The 23,808-nt window shown below is 36.4% G+C and overlaps 1 protein-coding gene across 3 annotated transcripts in view; it reads right to left on the reverse strand.

Moving 5' to 3' along the window:
• The window catches only part of LOC114648444 (5-hydroxytryptamine receptor 1E), a 136,476-nt gene extending 117,664 nt beyond the window's left edge, over window positions 1-18,812 (reverse strand). The window contains exons 1-2 of one of the 3 annotated variants that reach the window (XM_051925282.1): window positions 18,088-18,812; window positions 16,690-16,857 (exon numbers count right to left, since the gene is read on the reverse strand). The gene's annotated coding sequence lies outside the window, so the exon portion shown is untranslated. Of the gene's footprint in view, window positions 1-16,689; window positions 16,861-18,087 lie in introns of all 3 variants that reach the window. The other 2 variants (XM_051925281.1, XM_028797474.2) reach the window with 2 other exon arrangements.
• Between the last annotated feature and the right edge of the window lie 4,996 nt (window positions 18,813-23,808).

Genomic DNA, 23,808 nt, shown 5'->3' on the forward strand with positions numbered 1-23,808 from the left:
TAGTAAAGGTAGTTTAATTGAGCAAACTTCCAGCAGGATAGCATACCATGTCACAAAACATGCATTATTTCAAACAGATATGATACTGATTTCAGTTTACACCAATGGCAACCACAGTCTCTAGGTCTCATTAAAATAGAGTACCTTTGGAATGAGGTGGAGACAAATGTTTGCAGCATTAACATGTGACTGCATCACCCACAGAAACTGCATGATGTTTTTGAAAAGGTATGGACCAAAATCTGAAAGCACATTTCCATTTCCATTGTTAACTCCCTATTTTAAAGAATTTAGGTTGTACTGGATACTAAATAGGGCGGTACGGTGGCCCAGTGGGTAGCGCTGCTGCCTCGCAGTTGGGAGACCTGGGGACCTGGGTTCGCTTCCCGGGTCCTCCCTGCGTGGAGTTTGCATGTTCTCCCTGTGTCAGCGTCGGTTTCCTCCCACAGTCCAAGCAGGTTAGGTGGACTGGTGAATCTAAATTGGCCCTAGTGTGTGTGGGTGTGTTTGTGTGTGTCCTGCGGTGGGTTGGCACCCTGCCCGGGATTGGTTCCTGCCCTGTGTTGGCTGGGATTGGCTCCAGCAGACCCCCGTGACCCTGTGTTCGGATTCAGTGGGTTGGAAAATGGATGGATGGATACTAAATAGGGTCCTACCCAGTATCTGATGAGTATACATAATCAAGGTCTACACCTGATGTACATAATCATTTATTTTGCTACCCAAGCTGTACAATTTAATTCATAAAGCACAGCTATTTAAAATGCAGTAAATGTTATTCTAAAGTATATTACTTTTACGCATATGGGAGGTAAAATGAGAAAAGTCCTCAAAGACACTGAGAGAATGTGCAAACTCCACACGAACCCAGACCAGACCAGAAGTTTTAAGCCATTTTCTTGAAGTTGTGTGGCAGCAATGCTATGAGGAAGGTAACGATGATTTCTGCAGTGTACTGGAAAAAATAAATTATATGTCTCAAAGTACAATGATTTATAATAAAAACTGGGTTATAAAAGCTTGCCAAATGTTACATATAGACAAATGCAGTCTTATTTGTTTGACAGGCACTCCTCATCTGGATAATTTAATTGCATTTCTTATGAGATCATTACTTCACAGGATTCAGTTTCCTCACTTAGAAAGAGGAAGATTGGGTAGACGGGTACTTAAGTCCTACAGCCTTGCTTCAATCAGCAAATATAACCGAAACAAGCTAAGTTGGCTCCTCTAATATTGAATGTGCTCAAAATCTTAACACACAAAAATATGAGTGAAATTAAAGACCTAAATGTGGAGAAGTGAATTTGTGTACCAAAAAACTGTAATCAGACTACAAATTCTTTTCTAAATTTATTACAATAATTATTCACACACGTCAAAGTATTCTGAACCCTACAGGCTGAGAGCATTAATGAGGCATCTAATTAACCAAGAGGTGCCAATTAAAGGCAAAAAAATTGCTTTTCTGATTAAAAAAAAAAATGGTTAACATGGAAACCAAAGTCACAGAGGGTCCCTCAGGAGCAGGCATGACAAACACTGTTAGGGGCTATGCAGTGCTTCACCTACAAGACTTCAGTTTCAGTGTTTTCTTACTGTGTCTCACTCTGGATGGTGTTACTGCTGCCTCATTTTTTTTAAACTATTCTGTTCTGGGCTTTTATTTTTTCAATAAGCTTAGTAAGGATCATTGTAGCCTGCTGTATTGAACTACTCTTTTACTTTACTCTACCGTGCCTGTTTTACAGGTTAATACAGCTACTACTGTCCACTTAAATATATTTTATGTTGTTTTTTTATTACTGATCTGGTAGATATTTCATTAATGGAAGAAGGGAGAATAATAAACATTACCAGTGAGACATTCTTACTCTTGGTCTTGTAAGTGGTTAATGTAAACTATTTGAATAATTAGATCATTACAACAGTTAACACATACCTTCATGTGGCTGACAGCAGTTCTTATATAGCAGGGGCCCATCAGAACTGAGATGGCAGTTAGGCACTGGGGGCATGGCCTTGGACTTTCAAATTCCCAGCTTTGACTCACCCGTCTTACCCGCATGTGCTCCAGTTGTAAATAATGTATGTAAATATTTGTAAACTATTTTTAACATTAAAGTTGTCTTAGATAAAGGTGTCAACATAATGTATAATATTGATATTTTGTACAGTTAAATTATTCTATCCAGAAAATAAGCAGGAACTTGGCATTTTCAGAAGGGAACTAATATCAGACCAAAATAAACAAACTGCACATTATATTTATTCTACAGATTACTATTTTCCTGTTTACATGGCATAAGTAATGTGACATGAATTTTGTTTATTGATTGGACATTGCCTATTCTGAACTTGCTGAGATGCCTCTTTTTCATTTTATAAATTTTATTTTCCCATAAAATGTGGTTTGGTAATTACCATATTTGAATATCAAAATCAATATATTTCCTACAGGTCATTGTCACGTCAGTAAAGTACTGTAAATAGTCATCAATTAATTAAGTTATGTAAAATGGGATTCTGTTTACTGTATATCAGTTCTACAAATCAGAATCTTAACCCTGGCCTTAGCCAGATTCTTTTTACAAAAAGGATGAGATTTTTTGCTTGTTTGTTTGTTTGCTGGATATATTTACTTTTATAAAACCATTTAGTTTTTGAAGTGACAGGCTTATATTTATTCACCTAGAACAATACAGAAAGTGATTGAAATGAAGAGTTTAACTGTGGCTGCTAATTTTAATTTCTATAACATCTGCTCATGCATCCATTTTGTTGGTGGAGTGAAAGATGAAGCTCTATTTACCATTCCATCACATAATATTTAATCTATTGTAACAACCAAGCATTTGATGGTGGTGGGTGGAAGGTACAACAGAAAATATTGGAGCACAGGCTCAAACAAGCTGTATGGCAGCAGTGGCAACAATCTTGACATCATCTGCTCAGTGCCACCAGTATAAAACCCATCAATTATTGATACATTTAGGTGATAACACCACTGCAACATATAAATACTAATTTCTTAAAAGGTCTTCAGTGTTTAGATTAATTAATACTACAAGCTGTGTACAAGCTGCAGTCAAAGGTTTGTTTATGACTTCTGTAATTAGTTACAATATTTGAAGTTGTATCATACTGCTAATTAACACACCACACTTATGTTGACATTGAAGTATTTTCTTGGCATATTAAGAATTTACTTTTTAAGGCACCAAACCTAACCCATTATTTAGTATTTATATACCAGCTGTTGCATTACAGTTACAATTATGTCAAGGATGCTATAGAAGTCTGTGATCACTAGAGAAATGGTAACACTCGATAAATTACAGTATGCATGAAAACAATAAGTGACATTAAGGAGTACACATGTGGCAATACTAAAGGAAACTTATTATACACAACTATAGTAGAGAGCTGAATATTAAGAGAGTGGGAGTGAGGTGAAAAAGAAAGAAGAAAGAAAGAAAGAAAAAAGAAAGAAAGAAAGAAGAAAGAAAGAAAGAAAGAAAATAAAGAAAGAAGAAGAAAGAAAGAAAGAATACACAATACAGTCAATGGTGCGTGTTTTTAAATTTATCATGTATTCCAAGATGTTCTTTTTCCTTAGCAGCTCATAAAGTTGGTTTCTGAAAACTGACCGGTGAATAAGAATACATTTTCATAAAGTTTGCAAATGGTATATTGTACTGCCTCCATAATATAGTTCTAGCATGTGAAGAGTGGAGTGCATGATGTATACTGTTTGCATTTTAAGTAGGACAACTGGCACATTGTGCTTGTGACAGCTAGAAAGCATTAATCAAGTAATTGATCACACTGATAACTTGGAGCAGACTATTCTTATGATACAAATACCTGTACTCTACAGTACTTGGAAACCTAAAAAAAGCAACCAATGCTGGCTCAGAATTGCACAGCAATACTGAATATCATTTGGCATAGAGATCTTCGAGGTTTATCCCTGTTCTGCTAATCTCAGTAAGAAGTCATAGTATTAGATAGTAATCTATCAAAAATGTTTTTCATTCTGCTTCATCAGCAGTAAAAAATAAAGTGGCAATGAAGTGTTTCCATTTGAAAAACAGAATCACTTTTATAAAAAAGCCCTAGAGTTTAAAAACTGAACCTGTGAAAAGGAATATTACAGGAATTTTAATGAAAACATGGCAAAATTCAGTAGTGTTAAAGGGAAGATTTTTCTAACATCATGGTCATAAACCAATCACCTGTTTAATTCCAAAGACTATTGCTGAATGTATGCGCTCAATGTTATATTACATCAAAATACTTGACACACTGAACATCTATTACTTATACCTTATCAATTTTTTAAGGAACAACTGTTTAGATTATTAATCAGTAAAGTCTTTTAAAAAATAACAGACAACAGAAGCACACAGTTTTTTCTACAGATAATTTTTAAGGTCTTTAGTAATCGTGTTTTAAAAAAGGTCCTTGAAAATCCAGCTTGTCTCAGATTAGTATCACCTGGTTTCAAAACCAGGCACTTAAAAAGTCTGAGATTTCTCCATCCATTCCTAAAAGACAAACTACAGGGAGTGGGACCTCTTAGTTGACTGCTGCTGAAAAGGCTTTTAAATAATGTAATGAAAATTGCTGATATCCAAACATTGTGTTACTTTCATAAAAATCATCCATCCGTTATCCAACCCGCTATATCCTAACTACAGGGTCACGGGGGTCTGCCAGAGCCAATCCCAGCCAACACAGGCGCCAAGGCAGGAAAACAAACCCTGGGCAGGGCAGCCAGCCCACCGTAGGGCACCGCACCAAACACACACACACTAGGACAATTTAGAATTGCCAATGCACCTAACCTACATGTCTTTGGGACTTTGGGAGGAATACCCACGCGACATGGGAAGAGCATGCTAACTCCACGCAGGGAGGACCCAGGAAGCGAACGCGGGTCTCCTGACTGCGAGGGCAGCAGCGCTACCCACTGCACCACCTCATAAAAATCAATCATTTTTAATTCTTATATAGTAGTTTCTGTCAAACATTTCATGACCAAAGGGCTTTAGAAAGAAAATGAAAGCCACAGTTTTAAGTAACAGGAAAAATACAAGACAACATAAATATGGAAAATTAGATACAAATAGTCTGAATAGCCCTATGAAATTATACATGAAGTTAAGTAGACTGATAGTATCATGGAATAAAGATAAACAATATTATGGATACTGTAAAATAGAGAATTAAGTTACAAGTTTAACCAGTAACACCACTAACTATACAAGTGTGTTGTTTTTCCCACTTTTATATGGATTATTGTACATACAAGCCATTATTGTCATTGTTCAAAACACAATTATGCATTACCACAGATTATACAGTAAATAGTTGATCTTTGCTTTTAAGAATCTGCATATTCAGAAAAACATAAATTAATGTAACAATTCTTCCTTAATTTTATAAACCCAATAATGCTTACTTGGTCAAGTAATCCTTCATTTTGAAGATAAGGCAAGATGAGAAGAATCAATGCCACGGAACTATTTTAATTGTGTTGACTGAAATATTTTCAAAGCAGTAGCCATTTGCATCAGGGAATGTGTTGTAACCACCACAAGAAATAATTAGAAGCCATATACAAACAGTGAAGTATATTCTCTGTTCAAAACATGTGAGGCAGCTTTTAAATTATCGTCACCAAAACCAAGAAGTTTGTCATAGAATACTGAAAGCACAGGCTGACTACCCTGATGTCTACATTGGAGGAGATGCTGTGGAAAGAATATGCAGCTTTAAATTCTTTTGCGTGACAATAACTCATGAACTGAAGTAGACATAACACATTTCATCTGTTGTCAAAAACAATCCTTAGCACCTTTACTTTCTCAATGTCTAAGGACAGCTCACATTTCTCCATCTTACTCTCAGAAAACTATACATTGTTGTCCACCTTCAATGACTCCATCACGTCCCTGTACAATATTCTCAAGCTCAGAGTCATAAAGCACTGTAGTTTGGTAGTGAAAGCAAGCATAGACTATTTTGAGACAATATACAATACTACATTAGAAAACCAAACAGTATTAGCCATCCTTACACAACCACCTTTCTCCACTCCTCCCTTCTGGCAAATGGTACAGAACCATTGGCATCCACATCAGCAGATCCAGGAACAATTTCAACCTCTATGTCGTAAGACTGCCAACAGTCAATCATAAGAACAAATATCTGTATATGGTATGTGTGTATGCTGCATGCTATCTATACTTTTTAATTATTTTATTTACAGTATGTATGTCAATTGTCTCCAAAAAAGCATGTAATTGAACCACTTTATTGCTACTATTTACACATGAAATAAATCTGACCATGACAAAGAATAGCTACAAAATATAGGCAAACAACTTTCGTTATAAAGTACATTATATATTGAGGTCGTTAGGTATAACATACATAGTCTACCAGAAATAAAAGAAGCAATAATCATACAGGTAAACTGTACACCACAACTTAATTAAGTGAAATTCAAAGCATTTTAAGACACACTGTCTTAAAACGACTAAGAGAAAACTCATTGTGGAGACTATTAAGGTGATTCCATTACACAAAATTTTGTCTCCAAAGCTGGAACCTTAGATTGTCAATGTCTCTGTACCTCATCATTATGGAAATTCATTGTTTTAGTACACACTTTGCAGTTATCCTCTAGTTATTGATAAATCTAGATAAAAAAATCTATGTGTACTTCTTCTTCACAGTAATCTGATGTCTGAACCACAGATGAGACAAAAAGCTCACTTTTAGAAAGACTTAAGGGCTCCAATAAGATAGAAATATAAACTTGTCATGTCATGCCATTTTCTAATCCGCTTAATTCATACCGGGGTCGCAGGGTAGCTGGAGCCTATCCCAGCTGGCATAGGGCGCAAGGCTGGAACAAACTCTGGACAGGACACAGTCCATCGCAAGGTAAACTCATACACACACATACACACGCATGCATGCCCACACACACACTAGAGCCAATTTAGTGTCACAAGTTCACCTAACCAGCATGTCTTTGTACAATGGGAGGAAACTGGAGCACCCAGAGGAGACCCACGCAGACAAGAGGAGAACATGCAAAATCTACACTGATAGAACCTAGGACATCAGCCCTGGTCTCCTTACTGGGAGGCAGCAGAGCTACCACTGTGCCACAGTGTTGCTCCAATATAAAATAGTGCATATAACAAAATGATCCTTTTTGACCAAATGGACACCAGCAACAGTTGTGTAGGTATCACAGTTAATGTCATACATAGTAGATACTGTATATGTTAACCATCTGAAGGAGTAAACAGGGAACACCGAATATCAAGGTACTGACATGAACCATAGTACTCCTGATGACTGGTCCAAAAAGATATAAATCCAAACACATGTCCTTAAAATGATCTATGCCAGTGATTTTCAACCTTTTTCATCTCATGGCACAAATAAACTAATTACTAAAATTCAGTGTCAAACCAAAAAATATATCTTTTGCCAATCTGACAAAAAACAGGTATAATTTTGATTGATTTACAAAAACAAAAATAAAAATAGCCTATCCTTTTTCTTCTAAAGTGGCTTTTTTTAAAAACTTTTTGAAACTATTTATTTAAAATACTTTGTAATAAAAAAAATAATACTTCATAGTAAGGCCACCAGTTCACATCCCGGGTCCCCTCGGAGAGCTAGATAAATGTAAATAATTATTATATATATATTATTTTTATAATTATTATTGTTATTATTATTATTAATTATAATAATGTGTGTATGTTTGATCATATTCAGCCGCGGCATAGTGGGGAATAAATATGAACACTAGATGTGCGCAACAATAAGATGCGTTCATTGGAATAATTACACAGTATGGTGTGCATGCAACGCAAACATGTGCACATCATTGAAGTAAATGTTCATTTAAATTGTTTATACAAAATAATTTTTAGTATAAAAATTTTTAACAAGTTGAGATATGTAAACTGGTTATAAATGTATAATATTAAAATGACACATAGATCATGTAAAATGGCATAAAACTTGTGCCATAGACTTCTTTCGCATCGTATTTCTTTAAAGAAGTCTTTCATTATTTGGTTTTAAAAAAAACTTTGGGCACACCGCCTGAAAATCACTGATCGATGTGTTAGAAGTGTTGGGAGATTTACTAGGACTGTGTTATTAAGGGGGAAAATTAATGTTATGTATTTAAAAGTAATTTTCCATGCTGTGTCCTAGGATGTTTAAGTTTATTTTTTCTCTTATTTTTGCTTTTGCAGAAAAAAGAAATTAATCTATTTTAATCTACATTCTCTACCAAGAAAGACCTACAGACAGACATAGAGACAGAAAGCTAATTTTTCGATATTACAGTCAAAAAATGATGTGACATGCATTTTGTCAAAGTACTGCCCAGGAGATTCCAATAATCCTAAAAGAAAACCGTGCAAAACCATAAAAGCATAAAACAAAAATGTGCTTACCCTTTTTCATTCTTTATAAATCAAATTTTCTAATTCCTTTCTTTTTCTTGTTGACAGCTTTTTTACTCTGTCATCTACACTTTTTACTTACTTGGTTTTTTCCTCCTCCTCTTATGGAAGTTTTACTTCTGTTGTCTGCTCAGCACTTGATGTTTGTTTCTTCCTAGTTAAGAAACCTCTTTTGAGGTTAGACTGGGACTTTGCAAACCTGATTCTTGATTACATCATTTAAAGAATTACATGAACTCATCTGGACTTAAGTTATGCACAACAAGGGTACAACTCCTTAAAGCCTTCCTAACCCACCCTCTATATTTCGCTGGGTTGATCTTTCTCTTTCTCTCTGTCTATGGTTTTTCTATTTGAGAAAAAAAATGCTCTCTGGATTCTAAAATATACTCTGTGGGAAGGCACACTATGACATAGAACAATACATATTAGTAAAAGCAGTTAGATAAATGATATGAGAAAGCAAACAAAAATATCCACCAAGTATTTTTTTTTGACCCAGTGTTTTTTTTACTAGTGTTACAAAGTCTAGGCAGCAGTGAATTTAAGACAGGAGCCCAGCCCTGATTGGACACTACTTAAGTACAGGATACACTGGTAGCTGGAGAGCATAGACTTTAACAATAATAAGGATAGGAAGGCCATCTCATGGCCCTGGAACTGTGAAACAGCACTTGTACCTAGTACACTACAAATAACTTAAGTATATTTATTTTATTTTTCAGGCTGGTGGTTATAACAGAAACTAATGTGCGTAATATTTGAATTGAGTGCTGTAATGTTTTTGAGAACTTGATTTTTTCCTACTGTTTAGGTTTTCTTATTGGGCCATACTCAGCCTTCAGTTCGACTAACATTTAATGAACTGTATCTGGTCCAGTCTCTGGCATATTTTCATTAAACATAGCAGAGAAAATCGATCTTTACTTCCTTGTTGTTTATCTAATTACATTAAATTACATTAACAAGAAAAATGTATTATTATAAAGAAGTACACATTGGAAATGTTAGTCTAAATTTATCCAAAACATTAAAATCAAATATTCATATTATCATACAAATTGCCAGACTGATTATGCTTCTTTCTGTTTTCAGCTATTTTGCAATTGCATGTTCTGTTTATCTCATTATTAAAGTAGAAACCTCTAATCATTTAAATAGTTTAAAAATACTTTTCACCCACCTATCCAATTTCAAAACAGTCCTTTCCACTACTGGATCACAGGGAGCAGGACCCTATCTGGGCTAAATCAGGAGTGAGGCAGGAGCTAAACCTGAATATGGACAGCAGTTCAACACAGGCCACATTAACTCTTTGAAGGCTGAATATTTTTTCCAAAAAACTCAGTTTTCTGAAAAGCAATGGTTTCACACATAAGTTAACATAAAACGTCTGTTGCTATGTGCTGTGGCTGCTGTTGGCGCATGTTCAGCATCTCTGGCGGCAGTGGCTGCATGGGGGGAACCTCGATGGTCAGCAGGAATGCACGTGGGCCAGCTGCCTGGCTGTCTTCGCACAGCAGGTGGGTGGTGGTGGCGGTTGCAGTGTGGCGCAATATGGTTTTTACCTCTTGTCATCATAAGTGGTGGTCCTCCCAGGCAAACGCTGCTGTAGGTGCATCAGCTACACGATAGTGTTCAGCGCCACTATCAGCTGGGGACCGATCAGATGATGCTGGTACTTCACTTTCATTTTTGTTATCCATCTCCAGGTCAATTGCATCAAACTTGGAATCCGACAAGTCAGAGTCCTATTCAAAAAAATTACGTAAAACATCCATGGAGTATTTTGCTTTGCACATTCGCTTTGGTCGGTGCCATTTTAGAGGTTGTTTGCTCTTCGCTACTCATGCACATGTAGGGAATCGAGGTTAAATCAACAAAGCTATGTAACTTTATTTCTAGCAAACAGAGTCAAACTAAAATATAAGGGTGAGTTTTGTTGCAGTTTACAGCTGATTACCATCCTCTACTCCTGAATTTTCATTAAAGTCAACATCAGCCCTAAAAGAGTTAATATACACAAACATGGGTTATCAGTTCAGCTTACATGTACATGTTTAGGGTGTATAATAAGCCACGATAGTTGAAGAAAATCTTTTAGAACACAGAGAAAATGAGGACTCCACATAGCCGGGGAACAATGCAGAAATCAAACCCTGATCTCAGGGGTTGTGAGGCTACATTGATAAGCACTATGCCTCTATGCTGCTCCGTTATTTTTCAAAAAAAGATCCTATAATGCTCACTTTAGGTTACAACAAACAATCCATACACTAAGTCAGTCAGTCATTCATTTTCTAAACTGCTAAATCCTGAACAGGGTCACGATGGTCTGCTGGAACCTATCCCAGGTAGCACAGGGCGCAAGGCTGGAACAAACCCAGGACAGGATGCCAGTTCATTGCAACCATACACTAAGTAACAAATCAAAAAAGAGTCAGTCTTTGCAAAGGTTTTTAGTGTTTCCTTTTGTTCTGTGCATTAAGTTTGTAAATAACTAAGACAGACATAGCATTTTGTGCTACTATTTTCCTACCTCTTTGACCATGTAGTTACCAGTCCTAGGAGTGAGAGAAAGCTGTGCATTTCAGCTAGCAAGGCATGTTTGCTTCAAGTTAAAAAGTCAACCAAATCAATCTGGGTGCTGTTTATGTTGTTTTCTATGGACACACGTTAATAAAAATCCATCCATTCTTATCCATTAAATCATCACAGAGAACCAAAATGTATCCCATTATCATCAACAGCAACAAAGGCACCAATGCTGAACAGTCCATTAGCCTAACATGGAACACTATTCACAAACACACAGACACATTCTTTCATCCCAAGGTTGAGTTGCTAATCAGTCTCTCTGCATGTCTTTGGACTGCTACTAGTTCTGTCCTTGGAATATCACACCAGAGATACTAGGAACCAGGAATGGTGCTGAGAGCAGTTTTTCCTTTTCTTCTTCTTGTTTGTCAATTGCCCATGTCTGGTGTTAAAAATATTATGGACTTTATATGGTTATGCTCTGTTGTACTGTGTATTAAAGACAGTTTATATATTCATGTGTGTAGATTTTTTAAGATTTATCAATCTGCTATTAATTCACAGTATATGTGGATTTGTGCATGTGCACAGTGAGCAGCACTATACAAAACAAAAAAAAAAACAAAACTGTATGCCACTTGATAGTCAAAGCATTGTCCAAGTGTTGTGAAGCAGCAAAAAGTACCTGCTGGAGCACAGTGATATCCCCCAACATATGCCAGTGAGCAAAAGGGGATGCATTTCATTCACAAAGCAAACTACATGAAAAATGATGTAGTTGTTACAGCATAGATAGTGTCTCATCTGGTAAGCTGTGGTTTGTTAAAATTCATTTCAAGATTAAATAAAATATTTGTTTTGGTGTCATGTTGACCTGTCATATTACTTTTTACAAATTAATTTATTAACAGAAAAAGGAACAGACCACCCTCTTTGCTACTTCCTTGTTTTTAAGAACAGTCACAAAAATCTAGGCTTAAATAGTAATTGACTGTCTTATATTTTCCCATTGTTAAAGGATACGAGTATGGCCCTAGCAGGCAATAACTTCTACTAGTTTTATCTAAAATTCATTCATTACACCAATCAATTCATAGCCTGAAAGCTTTCAATAAAAATTTTTGCATTATGTGAATTGTCAAATTCAGATGAAAATTTGTAACACAATCCTTTATCCTCCATGATGTTCTCTGAGCATTTGATGGATTTTATCAGAAGTGGATCTTTCCCACCTTTATGACAGTAAGGTAGTATAAAGAGAACCTGAATAAATCAAAGTAAGATTGGCATTATGTCCAGCATAAACTGTGACATATGTCAGTAGCCAGACAGCACAGGTGTAAATAGAGGACTGCAGCCAGGTACTTCTACCTTTCTGTGCACACGTAATCCTGGGATGACGTCAGGGTATGAAAAAAGGGAGGGCACCAATTGTCTTGAATGGGGACATAAAATGTGTGTTAAATAATGTAAAGGAAGCAGGAGCTATGATGGGTGAAAAGCAGGTCAAGAAATGCAAAATAAAGAAAGGGCTGGAGACAATTGGGGCAATATGTGTGTAGAAGGTCAGAATGTGATATTTTGGTGAGATGTCATGTGGCCTATGCATAAGAATGTGTTGGGGAGAAATATGTCAGGATTTAATAGAAAATATTGGCCCATGGAGACACCTTAGGCTTTCTTGCCACTCAAATTGTCACATTTTGTAAAATACTATGCTGGACATACTTCTAAGCATGAATGCTGACTGCAGATGAAACACTGTTTAAGACATGGTTTATTGGACTTTTAAACTATTCTGTCTGTCATTTTGCTGATTCCAAAGGAGTTAGACTTTGTAAAATAAACTGAAAATATGCACATCTAATAAGGTTTCAAAATAAGTTTCAGATCATTAAACAGATAAAAAAGAATCAAAAAATATTTCTATTTTAACCAAGAGTCTGCCATTTACACTTGCTAGTAGTTACCATGGCATTCGTGTCTTGCAGAATACTGTTACAGCTTACAAGAAATTAAGTCTATTGTATAGTATAACATTTGCAACCTACATGTGAGATTGGTTAACAAGGATACAGAATCTGTTTTTTGATCAAATTTTCCATTAGGTGGAAGAAGTAAAGTTGGAGTTTGGAAAGCAAGCAGTATTGACTCCAGACTTCTTTACAGCCTTCCAACAGTTTAGATACCTATGTACAGTATCAGAATATAATTCTGAAATATACATATAAAAAGAACCAAGAATTCTTACAAAAGTTCAAATGACAGACTCTGCTTAGAGCAGCCCTAACCCTTACCCCACTATCCACCCTCCATAAAAGATACAACCAATGACTAGACTTCATTCACATGTGGAAACATTGGCAGTAATAGTAATAGTGCTACTAAAACACTAAAAACTCTTGAAATGTGGCACCTTGGTGTTCAAAAAGTGCTTTACACACCTTGAAAGGACCACTCTATTCAATGGATAACTGGCAGAACAAAGGGGAGGCTACTTGGTCATTGCACTGGAGCCACTTTCAAAGCAATTATTTATTACCATGATGGGACTTGACTGGATAGGTCTGACATTGTGAGTCAACACAGTCTACAGCCTTCAGTTCACTTTCACTCTTCATATCCAAACGAGAGTCACTGTGGCAACATATTAGATTGGACTGTGTAGGGCACCCTATCTTCAGCAACTTCTCCCATCCCTTCCCTGGGAATTCCCAGATGCTCTCAAGTCAGCTCTGAAGTCTTTTCCACACTGGGCTGTGCCTTGAAGCTGTTACTTTGGGAGGTACAAATAAAGCATCCCCTATGCAGGTGCAAACCACCTCAACTGGCTCATCTGCATCTGGAGAAGCAGCAGATCCACTCTTTACCAGCAATTCTAGGTAGGGACATCATTTTGGCTACTCATGATCTCATAGTTTTGGCAAGTAAAAGGGGGGGAGAATGGGGATTCACTGTAGACTCAATGATAAATGGAAGGTTGTTTGAGGATTCTGTATCACTCCAAACTTAAGTTACTGAATCAGCACATCCAGATCCATTCACAAGGGTGAGGCAACAGTTGCTATCTGAAGCAGATGACAGCAAACCATAAAACACAAGAAGAAGCTTATAACAAGTTCCAAAAAAGCCATCTGCCATCAGACAGCAAAAATGAGGGCACCAAGCTGTAGAATTTACCATGGGAAAAACAGTCCAAAGAGATTTGAAAAATGCAATTTATGATGCAGGATGTGTTAAATCAAAGCAATCAGGACTGATAAAGAATCAGCACCAAGATGTTTACAATAAGCACACAACCCAGCCTGACACAGCAGTTTATTAGCACAGTAGACAGTACTGTATATACTGAGGTAGAGTAAAATTAATTAAATAAATAAGTCTGTTACAGGTCAGATACGCAATATAATGTACAATATATATATAGGATCTGTTGTCAAATATCATAAAATAAACAACTGAGGACTGAGAAGTAGCAAATGGCCAAATGAATGTACGTGGCACTGGAGTTTTAAAGCAGGCAGACCCACTACAACAAAAAATGAACAGACTCCTGTACTAGCTGACTCTGAAGGCCAATGTTTCATAGACTTTTATGTAAAACTTAATGTTTACTTGCTGCTTGAGAGATGTAGCCTTCATGATCTAATACCATAAAATACCGGATTTGTTCAGAACTATAGTCTTGGTCTTGTTTATGATGGATACTCTAAAGTGTGATTTACTAAACAACTCTGAAGTCTAGATATCTTTTTTGACATCCCTCTATTATAATTTCCATGGTTGGCTTTATGTAATAAATACAGAAGCTAAATTAAACAAAATCTGAAGGTCATATGGAATGATAAATATTTTCCACATAGTTGTAGGTGACTTACAAAAACCCACAAAGCTAAATTTCATCTACAAATTATTGGAGAATTGTGTAAAATAATAATGCACTGATATCAACAACTGGAACAAGTGCCCATCTATTTAAAATGAGTTAAACGGAAATAATTGGCCAGGTTCACAAAATAAGATGCATAGCAGAAGCAAAACTATTTATAATGAATTTGGATAAGTTCAAGATTATTTTTCTGTGTGCACAGTATGGTGATACCCTTGTGAATTTAAGTATTACAGTGGATATCAAAAGCTAATTCATTCTTACTGAAATATAAGGTTTTTTTTTTAATTGCAAGCCTGAAGTCAAGACAAATCATGTCAGACCCTTTTTCACCTTTAATGAGATCCTGTATCCAAAATTTAAGTGAAAACCAAATGGGGGAAATATAACTAACAGTATTAACCTTCAGTGACTAGTTCACTACACACATCCTTTATATTGGGATTGTAATTGGGTTTCATTTTAACCAGTAGCATTCCAAATTATTCAAAAACATAATTTGTCATTACATCAATTGAACTGATTATGAAAAAGCCCAAAATTCCCTTTCTGCAGCACTAAATCCAGAATTTCAGTAATATGTAATGATTTTATCTGGTGCCTCTGTAAGCATTTCAGCCCACTTGTTTTCAAATGGAACAAATCCTATATGATTAAAAAAAAAGTTGTATTTGAAAATATAAATTAATAATACTAATAATTAACCAACTATGCCCCAAAGACCTGCATGTTAGGTTATCTGACAATTTTAAATTTGCCCTGAGTGAGGCAGCGTGCATATGAGCCTGAGTTGTTCTCTAATGGTCTGGCGCCACATCCAAGGCTGCCAAGATAAGCACAGGACCCTACACTACATTTAAAATTGCCCAAAATCTGCATATTTTGCAAACTACCACCCCACCAAAAGCAAGTGTGAGCACTGAAAACTGTCTTATATACTGACTCACATTTCCACTGCCCTGGGTTACACTGTTCTCGCCCAACATGTCCATTTCTGCAGCACTAATTCCAGAATTTCAGTCATACATAATGATTTAATCCAGTGCCTCTGTAAGCACTTCAGGCCACTGAGTCTGAATAGTTTTTAACTTGGTGCTCTTCTTTCCACACACATCCCAAAAATGATAATGTTACACAAATTGGATGTAATACATCATCTTAGAACATGACTTCATGATTAACACTGTGTTTGGAATTGAATACGTTTAGCATTTGGACCAGTGGATTCAAGTAATGGATGAATGTGTATAAATATGTAACCCTAATCTGTGATGGATGTGTAATGTGCTGTAAAATCTCTTTAATGTTAGAGAAACAATAGTTTTCAGGATTCACTCCTTCCTTCTTTCCTTCATCATTTAAATTGCCTTATCTTGAAAAGTACCATTTGAAAATGTCATTTTAATTTTAACAGAAAAGAAATCTATTCATGTTCTGTAGACAAACTAACAATAGATATTTGTTAATGACTAAGTACATTCATAAAACATCCCTCTAAATAATTATGTGCTTGAAATGTTTTATATTATTTTTTAGTGAAGCAGCTTAAAACCCTATTTATTAGGAAAATACTATATTGTTGAAAGCCAAGCATTTGCAACTCAAAATTAGTTTAATGACTTGCACAACTAAATTTTTATATATTAGATACCTGTCATTAGAGCAGACCCAGTGGTTGGCACTGCTGCCTCACAGATGCAACATTCTGGATTCAGCTCCCATATCAAATGTATTGAGTTTGCACATTCTTACCATGACTCTGCAGGCTTCTCTCTGGGTACTCTAGTTGTTCTACTACATCCCAAAGATATGCAGTTTAAGTCAATTGGCGATTCCAGACAGGGTCCATGTTAGTGTGAGTGGGTCCTTTGATGTGTTGACTGTGATCCATTCAGGGCTGATTCCTGCTTGTGGCCAAGGCTACTGGAATAAATTAAGTAGGTTTGTGAATTTTATTTTGCATTATAAAAATCTCTCATGTGTGTTGTGGTGCCATATGGCTGTTTATAATATCAGAAAGATTTTCATTAAAACTTGGGAATATTTTTACACTTTATTTTTTCAGGAATGGTACTGGCTTAATACTTTGATAGTGAAAATGAATATTGCAATGTTTGAAATTAATCTGAAGAACTGGCTTAGTCAAAATCATTAATTTTAAGTAAAAGATTTTTTTAAACTAAAAGTGTAAAGGCAGTATGTTCAACAGAAGTATAACCCACTCTGCACCAAAGACATTATGTGAGGGTCAATCAGTTATGACATCTAAATGAAGTCTGTGGACCAGCTTCTAGAATGGTCTCCAGTCGACTCAGCTGTGCAGTGCTGTACCACAGCTTCTGAATCTCCACATGATTTCTCTTTTTCCTCAGTGTGTTATTTTCTTTTCCTTATCCATTTCCTTATTCATACATGTGCATTCTTGTCTCTACTCGTACTATAATTTTTATTTATTCTGCTTTCAGAACAGAGTTTGATACTGCATTGTAAGTTTTCTTTGTGATGGTAAATACTTTTAAAGGCGCTATATAACATAATGATTGAATGACCATGACTGAAAGTCTAAATTCTAAGTCAGTGAAGTCTTGTTTTATATGCTTCCTCATAAAGTAACAAGCCCCTCATAAAAGCATAAAGAACTATTTAATAATGTGCAAATGAAAACCACATTTAACGATAGGGTGAGAATTCAGCTTTGGGTGTCTAATTAAAAAACAGAAGCACCAATTTAATTAAAAGGAGAACACCTAATTTAATTTTTTCCAGTTCTCTAATAAAGGATGGGTGAGCAGAGGCATTTGAAATATTAAAGAGAAGCCCTATAGCTTAAGAGCGCTTGTTCACTTACAGTATGCTCTTGGATTCCACCATGCAGATCCACTGAACATTTTAAACACTCAAATTCATGGGAAAGAAACAAAGTCCTTGAGTGAAACAGCACACCTTGAATAAATGTGTTTAAACGTGTTGGTCCACGAGTTCGTAGATCATTGCAGTCGTTAATTATTAGCTTATCTCGCTCACTTTATAAGCTATCTATAACCGTTGCTTTATCTTAATGTGTCCATCACTTTCACTTTTTGCTCTTAAGATGCTGAAGTACCCAACGCCCACTGCCATTAAACGCATTTATTGAATAATCTTACTTACGTTTTTCCCCCGCCAGCCTCATCATTTTGGGATACATTTCTCGTCGCACCACAAAGGCTTTTTCTTCTTGCATACCCAGTGGAGTGTATTTCCAGACTCCAGACTTTAATTTGCTGGTGTAAGCTCGAGGTGATCATCAGGTGTTTTAAAGATCTGCACGCTGCTTTCGGACAGAGGGCTCAATCCAAAACGGATTTTTTCCCATTAATAGTAGCGTCTCTTTGCCCTAATTTCTATTTTAAGACTCCAAGGAAGGAAAGAATAAACTGAAGAAAGGATGAGAAGGAAAACCTACAAGAAACTGTGGCAATTGTCGGCTGCACCGCCTGCTTTTGTGGAAAATCAAGGACTAATGAACGCCGGGCGTGCCATCCTGTCGCTGGGTCGATAGATGGCGCTCGTGTTCGGCTCCTCGCGCGACAATCTTTTTGCCTTCCAGTAGTAAAGAAGCGGGAGCCGAGGGCTCAAAAAGCATTCTGTCGTAAGATTTCTTCAGTTCACTTGCGTGGTGTTGTGCGCATTAATTAACAACTTAGAGCTTTATTGCCTTTTATTCACCTTTTTAATACTTAGGAATTAGCATCGTTATTAGGAAGCTCCTTTTCATTCCTTGAGGCTTGAGAGACGAGATCGGCGCCCGAGCGTTAAACAATGGCACAAACTGGAAGGCACAGGTAAATGTCAAAAGAGCTTTTTTATCCTTTACTAAAAGAAAAAGAAACCGTGTAGGCTGGTTCTTTGATGATAACGTAGGATAAAGGGAATCTTCCAAATGTAATTTGTAGAAAAAAACTCATCCAGTTTTGACAGCCAAAGTATGGGCCACTCTGGGAGTTAATGCAAATCATCACTTGATGCAAAACAGAAAAAGGAAATTTAATCAGAATAATTAAGGCATGTTAAAAAAACAAGAAGCGGCCAGTCGGTCTATTAAGAATAGGGTGCCAGTGTTCCTGGACAAGATAACCCTCTTTCTTACTTCCTCTACACTATATTAATATGCTTACAGTATATATGACACTCTCGTAGCCTCTTAATTCGCTTTGGCAGCACTTAGCACAAGGCAGTAACCAACCCTGCACAGAGCCTCAGTATAACACAGACTTGCATGAATTAATCCATAACAATATACTTCTGAAAGATTGACCTGAGCTGTGAAGTCATCAATCAATCACTTTCAGTTTATAAATGTCCATCATTTAAAAGAACATTGTCAAACCCTTTTAACCCAGTCCAGGGTTGTGATGGACTTTGTCGGCACTCAACAGGATATCAGTCCACTACTGGACCCAATCCTATAGAAACTCACACTCACAATTAACCTAACACAGACACACAAACACATATATCTTTGGGATTTATGAAGAAAGCTGAACTATTTAGAGAAAACTGTAACACAAGCATGAAGAGAACGTCTAAACTCCAAGCGGAGATCAACTGGGCACAAGGCTTGAATGAATGCAAAAACTTAGAAGCCTCAGGTGTACTTTTTGAATGGTTCAGATATTTGCTAGTGTTTGTTCTTTTCTGCTTAAACTATTTTTAAAAAGTAATAGAATTGAAATATAGAGTTGAGTGAATATATCAGGCCCTTTCAATCAACACATAAGTGGTGTCTAATAAGTGCCTAAATATTCTGATAAACAAGGACATTGATATGATATGATATGATAGCAGGAAATCACTGTCTCTCATTGGATTATGTGGTATATATGTTGAAATCATTCACTCAAGTAGTACAGTAATGAATGAAGAAGGTCGAAAAAGAGTTACCTCTCTGATGAAAGTGGAGCTTAACAGCCAGCATTATAAAGATTGGTCAGCTAATACAGTATATCATAAAATTTATTCTTAAAGTGTTTCTAATGTGTCTTTCTCAATTACTCAAGTTAATAGTTTGTTTGTATTTTCCACAGCCCTTTGTGTGAAAAGGAGTTTCCATATTTTTGATTTTTTTTTTCTTACAAACTGCTCCCATCCATTTTTTAAAAGATTCTTTTCCACTTCTGCAAAAAACCATCCTCGGTCTTGCCTACTTCCTCCTGAAACACAACATGATCTTTCCCATTTCATCCCACATGCTAAAAATAACATCCCACCCCAGTCCATGGTTGAAAAGTTTTGTCATGTACTGCATGTTGATGAGAGAAATAACAAAAAAAATTCTGGCAGAATAATGATCCTTTTATCTGTAAATAGCATTTAGACACTTTGCTGTTCTTTTGTTTTTAGTACATATAAATAGGCAATTCTCATTTTAAAATTCAATTGAAATAAAGTCATTTTTAGAACTTGCATAGTCAAACACAGAACCACAAAAGGAAACAAAATTGCTAGATGCTTTACTTTTTGGAAAGGATAAACAGACTAAAGTGATAAAATGCAAATTATAAAATAATGCCAAATAAAGTAAAATTGCCAAATAATGTATCATTCTCAAACCTGTTTAATTTAATCTAAGATTGGAGTTTGAGCACTGGGCACAATAAATTCTTATCCTGCACAGATAGATGGTCCTTTGCAGGGCTATTCACACACAAACACACACGTCTTTAGTTATGTGTAAGGACAACCAGAATACCAGAGAAACACCCCACTCACATACTAGGAGAATGTGCAAAATGCAGCCAGACAACAATGGGGGCGGGGGGTTCAAACCCAGCATTTTGGGTCCTTGTAACAGTTGGGCTAACCACAGAGGTACCATTATCACCCTATAACTAAATAAAATAATACCTAAAATCTGGGCCCTCTTAACATATGGGCACAATGGGCACTGGCCAGAAGCCCAAGAGCATATGGTCCCACAATGTTTCTGATGCCTATGTATGTTTCTGATTTGCTATCAAAACAGGGGCCCCAGCACACTACTTTTCCCAGGGGCCGATGATGCTGTTATGATGGCCCTTACTGACATTATGGTTTTATGTTCACTTGTCACCGTTATTTTTGTAACTCTCAGTGTTATTTTGAGCTTTGACAATGATATAACTGTAATCACACTGTAATTTGTTCATAGTTATTACATGGCCCACCACTGATTGGATCCTGCTCATTACAACGTCTCATTCCCTGATTGGTCTCCTTCCAAAGAAGAAAACCATATTCCAACATTGCAGACATAGAAGAGCTGCTTTCCATTGTGTTTGTTTTGTTGTTTATCTAAATTGTATTTTATACAGTTTGAATGCTGCAAGCATATAAAATGGCAAAATAATTTACTGGTCACTACAGTTTTGCCATAAATCCCATTACTGTGAAAATCATATTGTAATTTATTATTTATTTTATTATTTAAACTACAGTAGATTCTTTCAGTAAGGAGGGGCACTTTCCACACAAAACTAATAAAAAGGCCCTTAACAAAGTGAAGGGGTGTAGAATTCAGCCAGGCACACAAGAATACAGAGCAGATGTATGTAGTACAGCACAGTAAAGTGGAAAAACAGACATATGTACAGAAATTTATTATTTATTTATTTTTTCTGTTGTTAATTTTACAAGTATTGTTTGGTGGTCTCAGATTGCTTTACTTTTTATAATCAGTCCACTCGTGAATGAAAATAGCGCTGATCACTTTTATTTATTTATTTATTTGTTTGTTTGATGGTTTATTTATTCATTGCTACTGTAACTTCTTCTCTGTTTTTGTTTAACAACAACAACAACAACATCATTTATTTATATAGCACATTTTCATACAAAAAGTAGCTCAAAGTGCTTTACATAATGAAGAAAAGAAGAATAAAAGACAAATAAGAAATTAAAATAAGACAACATTAGTTAACATAGAAAGGAGTAAGGTCCGATGGCCAGGGTGGACAGAAAAAACAAAAAAAAACTCCAGAAGGCTGGAGAAAAAAATAAAATCTGTAGGGGTTCCAGGCCACGAGACCGCCCAGTCCCCTTTGGGCATTCTACCTAACATAAATGAAATAGTCCTCTTTGTAGTTAGGGTTCTCACGGAGTCACTTGATGCTGATGGTTATACAGACTTCTGGCTTTTAATCCATCCATCATTGTTGGAACATCATGGTGCTTTGGGTAGATGGTGGTGGCACAAGCCACCACCAATAGGACACCGGAAAAGAAAACAGAAGAGAGAGTAGGGGTTAGTACAAATTTTGAATGAATAGTTATTATAATGAATTGGATATACAGAGTGTCAGGATTAAATTACAGTGAAGTTATGAGAAGGCCATGTTAAAGTAATGTGTTTTCAGTAGTTTTTTAAAGTGCTCCACTGTATTAGCCTGGCGAATTCCTACTGGCAGGCTATTCCAGATTTTAGGTGCATAACAGCAGAAGGCCGCCTCACCACTTCTTTTAAGTTTTGCTCTTGGAATTCTAAGGAGACACTCAGTTGAGGATCTGAGGTTGCGATTTGGAATATAAGGTGTCAGACATTCTGATATATAAGACGGGGCGAGATTATTTAAAGCTTTATAAACCATAAGCAGAATTTTAAAGTCAATTCTGAATGACACAGGTAACCAGTGTAGTGACATCAAAACTGGAGAAATGTGTTCGGATTTTCTTTTCCTGGTAAGGATTCTAGCAGCTGCATTCTGCACTAACTGCAAACGATTGATGTCTTTTTTGGGTAGTCCTGAGAGGAGTGCATTACAGTAATCTAGCCGACTAAAGACAAACGCATGAACTAATTTCTCTGCATCTTTCGATGATATAAGAGGTCTAACTTTTGCTATGTTCCTTAGGTGAAAAAATGCTGTCCTAGTGATTTTATTAATATGCGATTTAAAATTCAGATTACAATCAACGGTTACCCCTAAGCTTTTTACCTCCGATTTGACTTTTAATCCTAATGCATCCAGTTTATTTCTAATAGCCTCATTGTATCCATTATTGCCAATCACTAAGATTTCGGTTTTAATGAAAAGAGCATCATCTCCAGTTCTAAAGACTTTCAGCTGTAATCAACACTTTAACGTGACACGAGGGCAATTTGCTGCTGCTCCTGAAAGTATTTCATTTTTTTTGTATGCTGTAAACGTGCTATCAGTGTCCTGTATGTGCTGATAGTTTTAAAAGTACATAAAGCACAAGGGAATCTGGGTTTCATGGGGCTGTGAACTTTTCACTTCATCATCATTTCCACCGAAGCCCACATGTCCACTGTAGGCAAACATCTATGTGATATGTATTTTTGGTCTTTTTAGTGTGGACAGGGATACTTTTGTAAACACTGTGAAAATGCTGGTATGAACAGAAATCATTTTTGTTTAAAAATGCTATCTATATAAATAAAATTCTTTTCGTGTTTGAAACGGAAATGACGTTTGAGCCACGGGTAACGGAAATTACGTTTGACCACAGAACATATTATATTATAGGAACTTATTATTTGTGTGAGAGTTATTTTACTGATATTGAAAACTAGAAAAACGACTCTTTAAATAAGGAGCTGGGAAGGTGAATGTAAAGAAGAAGCCAGCGGTAAAGCAAGTGAGAGTCCGTAATAAGGACGGTTGGGTGCACAGAGAAGGAGTGCCGGCTAACCTCGAAGGACCTTCGGAGCACACGGCTTTACTTTGCTTTTATGGTGCGGGTGTCGGGCATGGACGGACGCTAACACCAAGACACCCGGGTGAGATGGACTTCTTCCTTCAACAAAGGAATCGTCGCCAGGCCGGTGAGATCGCTTCTTTTACATTTAAATTCAGTATACGAGTCAGCGGAACGTATCTGACTTGATCACTG

The sequence above is a fragment of the Erpetoichthys calabaricus genome, chromosome 3 (assembly GCF_900747795.2).
Source record: "Erpetoichthys calabaricus chromosome 3, fErpCal1.3, whole genome shotgun sequence".
Classification (NCBI taxonomy): domain Eukaryota; kingdom Metazoa; phylum Chordata; class Cladistia; order Polypteriformes; family Polypteridae; genus Erpetoichthys; species Erpetoichthys calabaricus.